Consider the following 16,411-nt stretch of genomic DNA (forward strand, 5'->3'; position numbering starts at 1 on the left):
TTGTAGTACAACCTGAAATCTGGCATTGTGATGCCCCCAGATATGGTTTTCTTTTTTAAAATTCCCCTGGCTATTCGGGGTCTTTTCTGATTCCACACAAATCTTAAAATAATTTGTTCTAACTCTCTGAAGAAAGTCCATGGTATTTTGATAGGGATTGCATTAAACGTGTATATTGCCCTGGGTAACATTGACATTTTCACAATATTAATTCTTCCAATCCATGAGCATGGAATATTTTTCCATCTCTTTGTGTCTTCCTCAATTTCTTTCAGAAGTGTTCTATAGTTTTGAGGGTATAGATCCTTTACATCTTTGGTTAGGTTTATTCCTAGGTATCTTATGCTTTTGGGTGCAATTGTAAATGGGATTGACTCCTTAATTTCTCTTTCTTCAGTCTCATTGTTAGTGTATAGAAATGCCACTGACTTCTGGGCATTGATTTTGTATCCTGCCACGCTACCGAATTGCTGTATGAGTTCTAGCAATCTTGGGGTGGAGACTTTTGGGTTTTCTATGTAGAGTATCATGTCATCGGCGAAGAGGGAGAGTTTGACTTCTTCTTTGCCAATTTGAATGCCTTTAATGTCTTTTTGTTGTCTGATTGCTGAGGCTAGGACTTCCAGTACTATGTTGAACAGCAGTGGTGAGAGTGGACATCCCTGTCTTGTTCCTGATCTTAGGGGAAAGGCTCCTAGTGCTTCCCCATTGAGAATGATATTTGCTGTGGGCTTTTCATAGATGGCTTTTAAGATGTCGAGGAATGTTCCCTCTATCCCTACACTCTGAAGAGTTTTGATCAGGAATGGATGCTGTATTTTGTCAAATGCTTTCTCTGCATCCAATGAGAGGATCATATGGTTCTTGGTTTTTCTCTTGCTGATATGATGAATCACATTGATTGTTTTACGGGTGTTGAACCAGCCTTGTGTCCCAGGGATAAATCCTACTTGGTCATGGTGAATAATTTTCTTAATGTATTGTTGGATCCTATTGGCCAGTATCTTGTTGAGAATTTTTGCATCCATGTTCATCAGGGATATTGGTCTGTAATTCTCCTTTTTGGTGGGGTCTTTGTCTGGCTTTGGAATTAAGGTGATGCTGGCTTCATAGAACGAATTTGGAAGTACTCCATCTCTTTCTATCTTTCCAAACAGCTTTAGGAGAATAGGTATGATTTCTTCTTTAAACGTTTGATAAAATTCCCCTGGGAAGCCATCTGGCCCTGGACTCTTGTGTCTTGGGAGGTTTTTGATGACTGCTTCAATTTCCTCCCTGGTTATTGGCCTGTTCAGGTTTTCTATTTCTTCCTGTTCCAGTTTTGGTAGTTTGTGGCTTTCCAGGAATGCGTCCATTTCTTCTAGATTGCCTAATTTATTGGCGTATAGCTGTTCATAATATGTTTTTAAAATCGTTTGTATTTCCTTGGTGTTGGTAGTGATCTCTCCTTTCTCATTCATGATTTTATTAATTTGAGTCTTCTCTCTCTTCTTTTTAATGAGGCTGGCTAATGGTTTATCTATCTTATTAATTCTTTCAAAGAACCAACTCCTGGTTCTGTTGATCTGTTCCACAGTTCTTCTGGTCTCGATTTCGTTGAGTTCTGCTCGAATCTTTATTAACTCCCTTCTTCTCTTGGGTGTAGGATCTATTTGCTGTTTTTTCTCTAGCTCCTTTATGCGTAAGGTTAGCTTTTGTATTTGAGTTCTTTCTAGTTTTTGAGTGGATGCTTGTATTGCGATGTATTTCCCCCTTAGGACTGCTTTTGCTGCATCCCAAAGATTTTGAATGGTTGTATCTTCATTCTCATTAGTTTCCATGAATCTTTTTAATTCTTCCTTAATTTCCTGGTTGACCCTTTTATCTTTTAGCAGGATGGTCCTTAACCTCCACGTGTTTGAGGTCCTTCCAAACTTCTTGTTGTGATTTAGTTCTAATTTCAAGGCATTATGGTCCAAGAATATGCAGGGGACAATCCCAATCTTTTGGTATTGGTTCAGACCCGATTTGTGTCCCAATATGTGGTCTATTCTGGAGAAAGTTCCATGTGCGCTTGAGAAGAATGTGTATTCAGTTGAGTTTGGATGTAAAGTTCTGTAGATATCTGTGAAATCCATCTGGTCCAGTGTATCATTTAAAGCTCTCGTTTCTTTGGAGATGTTGTGCTTAGAAGACCTATCGAGTATAGAAAGAGCTAGATTGAAGTCACCAAGTATAAGTGTATTATTATCTAAGTATTTCTTCACTTTGGTTAATAATTGATTTATATATTTGGCAGCTCCCACATTCGGAGCATATATATTGAGGATTGTTAAGTCCTCTTGTTGAATAGATCCTTTAAGTATGATATAGTGTCCCTCTTCATCTCTCACTACAGTCTTTGGGGTAAATTTTAGTTTATCTGATATAAGGATGGCTACCCCTGCTTTCTTTTGAGGACCATTCGAATGGTAAATGGTTCTCCAACCTTTTATTTTCAGGCTGTAGGTGTCCTTCTGTCTAAAATGAGTCTCTTGTAGACAGCAAATAGATGGGTCCTGCTTTTTTATCCAGTCTGAAACCCTGCGCCTTTTGATGGGGTCATTAAGCCCGTTCACATTCAGAGTTACTATTGAGAGATATGAGTTTAGTGTCATCATGATATCTATTCAGTCTTTGTTTTTGTGGACTGTTCCACTGAACTTCTTCTTAAAGGGGAGTTTTAAGAGTCCTCCTTAAAATTTCTTGCAGAGCTGGTTTGGAGGTCACATATTCTTTTAGTTGCTGCCTGTCTTGGAAGCTCTTTATCTCTCCTTCCATTTTGAATGAGAGCCTTGCTGGATAAAGTATTCTTGGTTGCATGTTCTTCTCATTTAGGACCCTGAATATATCCTGCCAGCCCTTTCTGGCCTGCCAGGTCTCTGTGGAGAGGTCTGCTGTTACCCTAATACTCCTCCCCATAAAAGTCAAGGATTTCTTGTCTCTTGCTGCTTTAAGGATCTTCTCCTTATCTTTGGAATTTGCAAGCTTCACAATTAAATGTCGAGGTGTTGAACGGTTTTTATTGATTTTAGGGGGGGATCTCTCTATTTCCTGGATCTGAATGCCTGTTTCCCTTCCCAGATTAGGAAAGTTTTCAGCTAGAATTTGTTCAAATACATATTCTGGCCCTCTGTCCCTTTCGGCGCCCTCGGGAACCCCAATTAAACGTAGGTTTTTCTTCCTCAGGCTGTCGTTTATTTCCCTTAATCTATCTTCATGGTCTTTTAATTGTTTGTCTCTTTTTTCCTCAGTTTCCCTCTTTGCTATCAACTTGTCTTCTATGTCACTCACTCGTTCTTCCACCTCGTTAACCCTCGTCGTTAGGACTTCTAGTTTGGATTGCATCTCATTCAATTGATTTTTAATTTCTGCCTGATTAGCTCTAAATTGTGCAGTCATGAAGTCTCTTGAGTCCTTTATACTTTTTTCTAGAGCCACCAGTAGCTGTATAATAGTGCTTCTGAATTGGTTTTCTGACATTGAATTGTTATCCAGATTTTGTAACTCTGTGGGAGAGAGGACTGTTTCTGATTCTTTCTTTTGAGGTGAGGTTTTCCTTCTAGTCATTTTGCTCAGTGCAGAGTGGCCAAAAGCAAGTTGTATTGGGAAAAAGAGAAAAAGAGAGGAGAGAAAGAAGGAAAGAAAAGAGAAAGAGAAAAAAAAAGGGAAGAGAAAAAAACGAAAGAAAAAAAAAGAAGAAAAAGAGAAAGAAAAAGAAAGGAGAAAAAAGGGGGGGTGGGGGAAGGAAACAAATCAAAAAGCAAAACAAAAAAAAAAAAACAAAAAAAAAAAAAAAAAAAAAAAACAAAAAAAACAAAAAAAAAAAAAAAAAGAACCACCGGGGAGTATCTTCTGATTCTGTGTTCTTTAAGTCCCTTGGCTTCTCCTGGAAGTTGTCAGTCTAGCTGGTGTTCTGGGGGAGGGGCCTGTTTTGCTGGTTTTCAGGTGTTAGCAGTTGGGGGAGCTGCTGTGCCCCTGCCTGGTGCAGGGCTCAGTGGGGGTTGTTTACCCCGTGAGGCCGCAGGAGGAACAGCCCCAGTGGCGGGGCAGCTCTGGAAACCTGGATTCAGCTCCGGCAGGAACTCCGTCTGCAGGGCCTGGAGGCTCCGGGGCGGGGCCGCTGATCTGCTCAGCTGGGGCAGGAGCGTCCTTGCTGTTCTGGGCCCTCCCGGCCTCTGCCTGTCCCGGGGGAGGCGGGATCCTGGGCTGTGTCCCGGCGCCCTGTGCTCCGGAGCCTGCGCTGGTGGATTCGCGCTCCCGGGCCGCGCAACCCCCTCCGCGGAGCCGCCGCCCGAGCCCCTCCGAGCTGCTCCGGGTCCCGCCGTGCGCGCTGCAGCCCTTAGGGAGCTCGGCGCACTCTCCTGGGCGCGCAGTTGCTGTTACTGTCCCGGGGAGCCCGAGGGCATCCCCGCCCTCCTGGGTCCTGCTCCAACTCCCCGCGAGCCCCTTTCCGCCCGGGAAGGTTGGTGCAGTTCCTGCTCCTCCGGGACGGGGCTCTCCTGTCCTGGGGACACTCGCCCCGGCCTCAGCCCGGCTCCTCGCGGGGCCCCTCCCCCTGGAGGCCTTTGTTTCTTTATTTCTTTTTCCCCGTCTTCCTACCTTGATAGAAGCGCCAACTCTTCTCACTGTTGCATTCCAGCTGGTCTCTCTTTAAATCCCAGGCCGAATTCATAGATTTTCAGGATAATTTGAAGGTTTTCTAGGTAGTTTGGTGGAGACAGGTGATTTGGAGACCCTACTCTTCCACCATCTTGCTCCTCCCCCTGGACTACACATTCTTGATGAAGTTTTGGAATAGAGGTGAGGTCCGGAGCCAACGACCAAGAAAGAATTCTTGAGACATCTTTGGTGCAAAATGGTGGTTTTATTAAAGCACGAGGACAGGTCCCATGGGCAGGAAAAGCTGCTGCCCTGGGCCTGTGAGGGGTGACTGATTATATAACTGAGAGTTGGGAGAGGTTTGAGGATAGCTGTACTCTCTAAGGAATTTTGGAAGCAAGGTTTCCAGGATGTTGAGGGGGCTAGCTATTGTTGGGAAAAGGTCATTTATTACCGTCTAATAAAACCTGAGTCATGATACCCTTCAGATGTGTATCGGTGGGCCGTGTGCTTTGGGGGATGATTGCCAACATGCATCTTGGGGGTTTAGAGATAAAGGAAATTTCTAAAGGAATTCTTATATGTTACAGGTTCCTGGGGGTCAGGCTAAGATTGCCTTTTGCCCTTAGCAAAGTATGAACATAGAGGCAGTTGAGTCTGTAGAGGAATGTCCCTTTGCCTGTTTCAAGGACTTGTCAATGTGCTGCCCCAAGCTCGTGCCTTGTCCTCAGCTACCCCTGTGTTCCCCCATCACCAGGACCTCAGGATCACAACCTGAGCCAAAGGCAGACCTCAACCACTGAGCCACCCAGGTGTCCCACAGTGTAGGCTTTAAAAATTTTTCTATTTACATAATCTCCACACCCCATGTGAGGCTTGAACTCACAACCTTGAGATCAAGGGTTGCATGCTTTTCCCACTGAGCCAACCAGGTGCCCCAGTTTAAGCTTGTTAAACACAAAAACCCAGCACTGGCTCCAGGCCAAGTCAGCAAACCAGGGCTTAATACCTAACCTAACTGCAGTTTAAACCTTCCCCGGAAATGTAAGTCTTAACCTGTCTAATCAGGAATGTTCTGATCAGCACCAATAAGGTAATCTGTTACCCTCTCCATTACCCTCTCCATTGCCCAAAGGAAGGTGAGGTAATCCACCTAAAGACCCCTTGTCCTTCCACTGAAGGAAAGGTGACTTTGCTTGGAACAAGCCTATCTTTTCTTCTGCTAATAACTTTCTTGACCCACTCTTTTCTCTATAAAACCTTCCATTTTGTACAACTCCTTACAGCTCCCCTCTACTTACTAGGTGGGGTGTTGCCCTGCGTCATGCATGAATCACTTAATAAAGCTACTTAGATCTTCAAACTTGGTTGGAGTTTTGTTTTTTAACAGGCTGCTATAACAGAGTATCATAGTGGCTATATAAACAACAGAAATTTATCTCTCATGGTTCTGATGGCTGGGAAGTGCAAGATCAAGGTGCTCACAAGATTCTTTGTCAGGTCAGAGCTTTAGTTCTTCATTCAGAGATGTCAGTCTTCTCACTGCGTCCTCACACAGCAGAAGGGGCAAGGAAGTTCTCTGAGGTCACTTTTGTAAGGGAACTAATCCCATTCATGAGAGGTTCACCCTCATGACCTAATTACCTTCCAAAGCCTCCACTTCCAAATGAATGACATGGGGGATTGCTTTCAACATATGCATTTTGAGAGGACACAAATATTCAGTCTGCAGCATTATGCCCCTGGTCCTCCAAAGTTCATGTCCTTCTCACATGCAAAATACATGCATTCCATCCCAATAGCTCCCAAAGTCTTAAGTCATTACAACATCAACTCTAAAGTCTAAGTCCAAAGTCTCATCTAAATATCATCAAAATCAGATATGGGTGAGACTCAAAAGATGATTCTTGCTGAGAGGCAAAGTCCTCTTCAGCTGTGAACCTGTGAAACAAGTTATGTGCTTCCAAAACACAATGGTGGGACAGGCATGCGATAGACATTCCCATTCCAAAAGGGAGAACTAGAAAGAATAAAGTGGTAATGATCCCAAGTAAGTCCCAGATCCAACAGAGCAAACAACAGTAAACTTTAAAGCTGGAGAATAATCCTATGTAGCTCAATGTTCTCCCTCTGGGCCCTTTGGGGGGCAGTGTGACCCCTACAGGGTGCTGCCCACAATAAAGCTCTCTGAGGTGGCCCTACTCATGCAGTTACACCCTTTTTATATAAAAAAAAAAGATTTTATTTATTCATGAGAGACACAAAGAGAAAGGCAAAGACATAGGTGGGAGGGAGAGAGACATAGAGGGAGAAGTAGGCGGGTCCCTGTGGGGAGCCCAGTGCAGGACTTGATACCAGGATCCCTGGATCATGACCTGAGCCAGAGGGAGATGCTCAACCATTGAACAACCCAGGTGCCCCACAGTCACAGCCTTTGAGACTGCTCGGGGCCACAGGACCTAGCACTCTGGGGCTGTGGTGGCAGCGATAGCCCTGAGGATCTCTGAATCACCTTCAGGGTCATTCTTCCATAGTCTTGAAGAATAGTGTCTGGCTTCTGTTTGGATGGCTGGTCCATACTAATTTCCTTATCTTTGGCCACACCGTTGATGTTCCTGATTGGATCCAGAATGCTATAACTACATACATAAAAACGCTACCAATGTTTTGATTTTTACTTTCAATCATAATGCATATTTTAAAGAACTCAAGAGAATAGAATATGTACCTAGCTATTTAACTAAGTTTGTTGCTCTTCCTTCATTCCTGATGTCCCAAGTATCCTTCTGTTATCATTTCCCTTCTATTTGAAAAACTTCCTTTAAGAATGTTAGAGGGTGGGAGACTGGGAGAGAAAAGGTAGAGCATAAGCGCTCTGGTTTTTTAAAAAAATTAAAAAGATTTTATGTATTTATTCACGAGAGACACTTAGAGGCAGAGACATAGAGTGAGACTTAGAGAGAGAAGCAGGTGGGTCCCTGTGGGGAGCCCAGTGCAGGACTCAATCCCGGGACCCCTGGATAGCCACCTGAGCAGCGGGCAGATGCTCAACCACTGAGCCACCCATGCGCCCCCTCCCCCCGCGTTTTAAAATAAAGGTATCAGTCCCATCAGGGGGACTCCATCCTCATGATCTCATCCAAGCCCAAGCACCTCCTAATACCATCACATTGAGGGTTAGGGTTTCAACACATAAACATTCCATAGCAGCAATCAGTCTGACTGAGGTAAGGCTGCTGGTTGCAGTTTCATTTTCAAAGCCTTTTCAGTACTATTTGGATGTGTCCCATGTGTGTGTCAATCTATCTCTTAGCTCAGAGAAAGTCTTTGGAACAGATCTATGCATGTACAACTTGTGGGTAAGCAAAACCTCAGTTTTCAAATTGACTTGCTTCACCTTAAGAAGTGTCAGGAATGGGATTAAGGAGTACAGTTGTCATGTTGAACACTGTGTAATGTGTAGAATGTAGAATTGTTGCACTACCTTGTACACTTGAAACTAACACAATGCTCTATGTTAAAAATACTGGAATTAAAATTAAAAATACTAATTAAGAAGAAGAAAAAACTTTCAGGGAACTGTTTTTTTTTTTTTCTGTTAACTGTGGTAATTCATACCACAAAGTCTCAGAGGAGAACAGAAAACTTGAATATTTCTCAGGCCGGGGTCCCACAGCATCACCCCCGCTTCACTCTTGGCAGGGGAGGGGGTAGGGGGTGGGGCAAATGAACTCCAACCCTGCTCTATCCAAATGCTTGTGAGGGTTCTGGAGAAAATCCCTCCCCCATGTGCTTTATCTGAGTCTCCACCCTTAGTTCTCCAGCTTTTGAAAGTGGCCTGGATAGGGAAGTTGTTTTTCTTTCAAAGAAGGGCATATAATAATAATTTTTTCCCATGCCAGAGTGTAGAGATGAAGCATGAGACCAGATTGATGGGCCCAACACATGAACCACTATATTCTGTGGGGAGGGAATCTCTCAGGGGTAAGGCAGTGTTTTTCCATATCTTCTCTCATAACCCACTCTTGAGATATGGTGCTGAGCACTGTCCCAAGCAATGGGTTGTGGGGGAATACCTACAGACCTCCTGCTCCTAAGCTTACTCCCACCCATTCTTGGCCAATAGTATTTCATTTATTTGCTCCTTGGACAACCACACCTTGGGCCCCACTTTGTCCAGGATGCCAACTGTACTACTTGTGTGCAAATGACGTATCTTGTGCATTTTCACTTTTTTTTCCTAATATAAATATTCTGGCTTTCAAGAAAGAAAGAAAGAAAGAAAGAAAGAAAGATTGCTAAAGCAACTCCCAAAAATCTCCTGAATATCACTGGTAAATTGTCACCCCTTAGAATGGTGTTGATACATTTAGTCACCCCATCCCATTCTCAAAGACTCTGTAGAAGCTCCCAGCAGAAATTTCCCCATGTCAGTATCTTGGACTCTCTTGTTAAAATACTACTGAATCTGGGACGCCTGTGTTGCTCAGAGGTTCAGCGTTTGCCATTGGCTCAGAGCGTGACCCCTGGTCCAGGGATGGAGTCCCACATCGGACTCCCTACAGGGAGCCTGCTTCTCCCTCTGCCTATGTCTCTGCCTCTCTGTGTCTCTCATGAATAAATAAATAAAATCTTTAAAAGAAAAACTACCGAATCTGATTTCACTTACATGTGGAATCTAAAAAAGAAAACCAATGAATAAACAAGAGCAACAGAATAGACTCATAAATGGAGAAAACTTATGGTTGCCAGAGAGGAGGAAAGCGGGGGCTGGGTGAAATAGGTGAAAGGAATTAAGAGGTACAAACTTCCAGTTATAAAATAAATAAGTCACAGGGATGAAAAGTACAGCATAGAATTATATACTCAGTTATGTTGTGAAAACTTTGAGTGGTGATAGATGGTAACTACACTTCTTGAGATGAGCATTTTATTTTGTATTTTTTTAAAGATCTCATTTACTTATTCATGAGAGATACAGACAGAGACAGGCAGAGACACAGGCAGAGGGAGAAGCAGGATCCATGCAGGGAGCCTGAAGTAGGATTTGATCCCAGGACCCGATCCCGGGACTCCAGTATCACGCCCCAAGCTGAAGGCAGATGCTCAACCACTGAGCCACCCAGGCGTCCCTGTGATGAACATTTTATAATGTATATTAATTGCCAGATAACTATGTGGTATGCCTGAAACTAATATAACTAATAAAATTATATGTCAACTATACTTCACAAAATTTTATATATAAAATTTCCCTCCCCCCAGTTTTAAGCCATTCTCACATTTCTGATGCAAACACTATTTGGTCTTAGTTTATTATTCTTACAGTTTATTATTTTAGTATATTTAGCTTATAACTTATCATTTTTGTATTTATATTGAAAATGAGATTGATACTGGTTTTCCAATTGGAGGTTCTCTGTCAGTTTTTGCTATCATGATTGCTACCTTTGTAAAGTGAATTTGGAAGAATCCCATCTTTTTCAAAGATTTAAAACAATTTAGAATGGGAATAATCAATGCCTTGAAAATTTGAGAGAATGGCAATCAGACAATAAAAAGAAATAAAAGGCATTCAAATTGGCAAAGAAGAAGTCAAACTCTCCCTCTTTGCAGATGACATGATACTGTACATAGAAAACCCAAAAGACTCCACCCCGAGATTGCTAGAACTCATACAGCAATTCGGCAGTGTGGCAGGATACAAAATCAATACCAAGAAATCAGTGGCATTTCTATACACTAACAATGAGACTGAACAAAGAGAAATTAAGGGGTCAATCCCATTGACAATTGCACCTGGTAGCATAAGATACCGAGGAATAAACCTAACCAAAGAGGTAAAGGATCTATATCCTAAAAACTACAGAACACTTCTGAAAGAAATGGAGGAAGACACAAAGAGATGGAAAAATATTTCATGCTCCTGGATTGAAAGAATTAATATTGTGAAAATGTCAATTTACACATTTAATGGAATCCCTATCAAAATACCATGGACTTTCTTCAGAGAGTTGGAACAAATCATCTTAAGATTTGTGTGGAATCAGAAAAGACCCTGAATAGCCAGGGGAATATTCAAAAAGAAAACCAGAGCCAGGGCATCACAATGCCAGATTTCAGGTTGTACTACAAAGCTTTGGTCATCAAGACAGTGTGGTACTGGCACAAAAAAAGACACATAGATCAATGCAACAGAATAGAGAATCCAGAAATGGGCCCTCAACTCTATGGTCAACTAATAGTCGACAAAGCAGGAAAGACCATCCACTGGAAAAAGGACAGTCTCTTCAATAAATGGTGCTGGGAAAATTAGACATCCACATGCAGAAGAATGAAACTAGACCATTCTCTTACCCCATACACAAAGATAAACTCAAAATGCATGAAAGATCTAAATGTGAGACAAGAATCCATCAAAATCCTAGAGGAGAACACAGGCAACACCCTTTTTGAACTTGGCCACAGCAACTTCTTGCAAGATACATCTAGGAAGGCAAGGGAAACAAAAGCAAAAATGAACCATTGGGACTTAATCAAGATAAGAAGCTTCTGCACAGCAAATGAAACAGTCAACAAAACTAAGAACAACCTACAGAATGGGAGAAGATATTTGCAAATGACCTATCAGATAAAGGGCTAGTTTCCAAGATCTATAAAGAACTTATTAAACTCAACAGCAAAGAAACAAACAATCCAATCATGAAATGGGCAAAAGACATGAACAGAAATTTCAGAGGGAGACATAGACATGGCCAACAAGCACATGGGAAAATGCTCCGCATCACTTGCCATCAGGGAAATACAAATCAAAACCACAATGAGATACCACCTCACACCAGTGAGAATGGGGGAAATTAACAGGACAGGAAACCACAAATCTTGGAGAGGATGTGGAGAAAGGGGAACCCTCCTGCACTGTTGGTGGGAATGTGAACTGGTGCAGCCACTCTGGAAAACTGTGTAGAGGTTCCTCAAAGAGTTAAAAACAGAACTACCCTACGACCCAGCAATTGCACTGCTGGGGATTTACCCCAAAGATACAGAGGCAATGAAACAGCAGGACATCTGCACCCTGATGTTTCTAGCAGCAATGTCCACAATAGCCAAACTGTGTAAGGAGCCTCAGTGTTCATTGAAAGATGAATGGATAAAGAAGCTGTGGTCTATGTATACAATGGAATATTCCGCAGCCATTAGAAACGACAAATACCCACCATTTGCTTCAACGTGGATGGAACTGGAGTGTATTATGCTGAGTGAAGAAAGTCAATCGGAGAAGGACATACATTATATGGTTTCATTCATTTGGGGAATATAAAAAATAGTGAAAAGGATTAACGGGAAAAGGAGAGAAAATGAGTGGGAAATATCAGTGAGGGTGACAGAACCTGAGAGACTCCTAACTCTGGGAAACGCACAAGGGGTGATGGAAAGGGAGGTGGGTGGGGGAATGGGTGACTGGGTGACGGGCACTGAGGGGGGCACTTGACAGGATGAGCAGTGGGTGTTATACTATATGTTGGCAAATCGAACTCCAATTAAAAAATACAAAAAAAATTGAGAGAATGTGACAATAAAACTATTTAGGTGTCTTTTGAGGAAGGAATACTTTAATAATTTTTTTTTTGTCTTGGGACAACTGGGTGGCTCAGTGGTTGAGTGTGTCTACCTTTGGCTCAGGTCATGATTCTATGGTGCTAGGATTGAGTCTCGCATCAGGCTCACCACAGGGAGCCTGCTTCTCCCTCTGCCTGTGTCTTTGACTCTCTCTTTATGTCTCTCATGAATAAATACATAAAATCTTTAAAAAATGTTTTTTGTCTTTCATGACTTAGTGATTTAAATTTTCTTTCTTCAAAAAATAAAAAAATAAAAAAAATAAATTTTCTTTCTTCTTGGGTAAATTTTGGTCCACTGGTATTTTCCTAGAAAATTGTCCATTTCAGAGAATTTTCACAGAACTTAAAAATTCAATAACACAAAGCTTACACATCATATTGTCATGTAATAAAAAGTGACAACTTCAAGAAGTAAAACTGTCATGATCTGCAAATGACATGATACTATATATAGAAAGTCCTAAAGACTTCATCAGAAAACTATTAGAAGTAATAAATGAATTCAGTAAAGTTGCAAGATGCAAAATTCATAATACAGAAATCTGCTGCATTTCTATATGCTAATAACAAAGTAGCAGGAAGAGAAATTAAGAAAACAATCCCATTTATAATTGCATCAAAAAGAATAAAATACCTAGGAATAAATTTAACCAAGGAGGTGAAAGACTTGTACTCTGAAAACTATAAAACATTGATGAAAGAAATTGAAAATGACTTAAGAGGGGTGCCTGGGTGACTCAGTTGGTTAAGCATCTGCCTTAGGCTCAGGTCAGGATCTCAGTTTCCTGGGATTGAGCCCCATATCAGGTTCTACACTCAGCAAGGAGTCTACTTGAGAATTCTTTCTCTCCCTCTGCCCCTTTCCTGCTTGTTCTCTCTCTCTAAAACAAACACATCTTTAAAGAAAATAAAATGACATAAACAAATGGAGAGCTATACCATGCCCATGTATTGGAAGAATTAATACTGTCAAAATGTTCATACTACCCATAGCAATCTACAGTTTCAATGCAATCACTACAAAAAATAATAGTATTTTTCACGGAATTACAATAAAGAATCCTAAAATTTGTTTGGAACCACAAAGAAACCCCAAATAGTCAAAGCATCCTTAAGAAAGAACAAAGCTGGAGGTATCACAATCTATAACTTCAGGATATAGTGCAAAGCTGCAGTAATCAAAACAGTATGGTACTGGCACGAATAATAGACACACAGATCAATAGACAGGATAGAGGGAGATCCCTGGGTGGCTCAGCGGTTTAGCGCCTGCTTTTGGCCCAGGGCGCAATCCTGGAGTCCCAAATCGAGTCCCACGTCGGGCTCCTGGCATGGGGCCTGTTTCTCCCTCCTCCTGTGTCTCTGCCTCTCTCTCTCTCTCTCTTTCTGTGTGTCTCTCATAAATAAATAAATAAATAAATAAATAAATAAATAAATAAATCTTAAAAAAATAGACAGGATAGACACATAAACTGGGTAAACCTAGAGGGTATTATGCTGAGTGAAAATAGTCAGACAGGGAAAGACAAATACCATACAATCTTGCTTATGTGTGGAATCTACCAAACATACAAATAAAAAAAAACAGAAAAGACACATAAATAAAGAGAACAAATTGGTGGTTGCCAGAGGGAAGGAAGGTGGGGGAATAGGCAAAATAGGTGAAGGGGATTAAGAGGCACAAATTTCCAATTACAAAATAAATAAGTAATGGGGATGAAAGGTACAGCATTGGGAATATAGTCAATAATACTGTAATAATATTTTATGGTGATAGATGGTAACTACAATTACTGTGGTGAACGGAGCTTAATGTATAGAATTTTTTAAGATTTTATTTATGTGTTCATGAGAGACACAGAGAGGGAGGCAGAGACAGGCAGAGGGAGAAGCAGGCTCCTCACAGGGAGCCCGATGTGAGACTCGATCCTGGGACCCCAGGATCATGACCTGAGCTGAAAGCAGACACTCAACCGCTGAGCCACCCAGGTGTCCCCCTATTCTTCAATTTTAAAAGAAGGGATAAATTCTTCCTTGGAATAAAAAAAAACCACTTCCTGATCTCTCACCACAGCTATGAGCTATGGTGAAGCACATGGCCATGGACACAGCTTTTGCAGGCCCATTCCTCCTCCAGAGTACACAGGATACTGTCCCTTGAAGCAATGGGGACCATGGGTATAATGGAGCTAGAATGGGGTTTGGGGCATGTCTGGACACTGTCTCTTGTAGCTTCTTCAGATGTGCCAAGGAAATTGCCCACCTACTCTTACATCAATTTTAAATATCCAATAACAGTTCTCTCACACCACTCCCCATCTCCACCCCTTGTTGTCAACTGAGGCAAGGTGGAGAACCTAGACTTCCAACCCTATCTGGCAATAATGCAATCCTCTTTGCCAACCAGAGCACTGTCAGGGGAGTCCTACTAGAACAGGAGATTTTAATTAAGATCAAGAGTCTCATAACATAATAACACTGATCTCCAGGATATAATAAAAATCACTTGTCTTAGTAAGAACCAGAAAATTTTCAACCTGAAAGAAAAAAGACAATCAAGCAATGCCAACACTGAAATGACACAGATGTTGGAATTATATGACAAAAACTTTAAAGCAGTCATCATAAAAATGCTTCAATGGACAATTATAACACATCCAAAACAAATGATTCAGTTGGTCTGGGATGGGCCTGAGATTCTGCATTTTTTTAAAGATTTTATTTATTTATTCATGAGAGACACAGAAAGAGAGAGAAGCAGAGACACAGGCAGAGGGAGAAGCAGGCTCCATGCAGGGAGCCTCACACGGGACTCGATCCCGGGTCCCCAGGATCAGGCCCTGGGCCAAAGGTGGCACTAAACCACTGAGCCACCTGGGCTGCCTGAGATTCTGCATTTCTAAGAGTATCTCAGGTGATACCCATGCTGCTGGTCTATAGACCATCTTGATGTACCAAATCCAGTTGTAAGAGGCCTGGTTACCAGAGTCCAGAAAGGTGAGAGTCTCTGACTCTCTGCTAGTTAGGATACTACCTTTAGATAACTGGGCTCCCAGAAGCTCAGTGGAAATATGTAGACCAAGAAGACTTGAGCTTGAGTTTAAGGACAATCTAAGAAGGCATGAATCTTATATTTTACAGCCTAGACCTTCTTTTAGCTAGTATATGAAAAACTGTCCTTTATACTGATGACAAGTGGATGACAACAGCCTTTGCTTTTTAGCCACCTCTCAAAGAGAAACTTAGAAATGATTTTTATAGATGGTTGAGCAAAAAATGAGCACCTGGACAATCTTAGAAATGATCAATGAAGACCATGTCTAATTCTTCCGTATGGATTCATTTGAAATCAGAAGTGGAGATGTATTTGGAGAAAATATTAATTGGCTTAACTCATTGTGCTTGTTAAAAATCCACAGAGAGTCCATGTACAGTGAGGAGAGCCTCCTTTGAGTAAAACCTGAAATACCATATGGTCTGTGAGTCCCAAGGTCACTGTGGGAGACCAAATCAACTGCTCTAGGCAGAGGACTTCTGGGCATGAGTTCCAATGCTACTCTTCTAGTAGAATTAAATTTGACAGAGAATGACAGAGAAAGCTGGAATGGGTGTCACATTATCTAGACCAAAACCCATCTTTTGCAGATCAATTGTTGAAGCCTGAGTGAATAAAAAATAAGTTGAGTTAGTCAAGACATTGGACTTGAGTGAGAAGGGCCACCTCATTGTACAACTCCAGGGGAACCATTCACATACAGTCTAGATAAATGGAACTCACTGAATTCTGCAGTGTGCAACATGCACAGCTGTACATGGGTTCCGCCAGTCTGTAGACAAACCCATGAACTAAGTATGTTTTATATTTTAACATGTTCCCAGGCTCTTTTAAAATTATCTTTAGTATCTGTAACTATCAGTACATAGCTAGTATCTCATAACTTCAAATCATTATGTTGCATTTAAGATTGGCATTAGTCTCTTATTGAGGAGATCTGTTTACGGGAAAGATCAAAGAGTATAAGCCCTAGAAAATAACTTTGAAGGCCTCAAGTATCAGCCAAAGCCACCACCAGACTTGGGATTTAGCCTCATTCTGAAATTTCACTCTGTATGGTTTTGTTTTACATGCATTCCCTAGAAACTATGTTCCTCAGTTCTGGAAATTTTTT

The sequence above is a fragment of the Canis aureus genome, chromosome X (genome assembly GCF_053574225.1).
Source record: "Canis aureus isolate CA01 chromosome X, VMU_Caureus_v.1.0, whole genome shotgun sequence".
Classification (NCBI taxonomy): domain Eukaryota; kingdom Metazoa; phylum Chordata; class Mammalia; order Carnivora; family Canidae; genus Canis; species Canis aureus.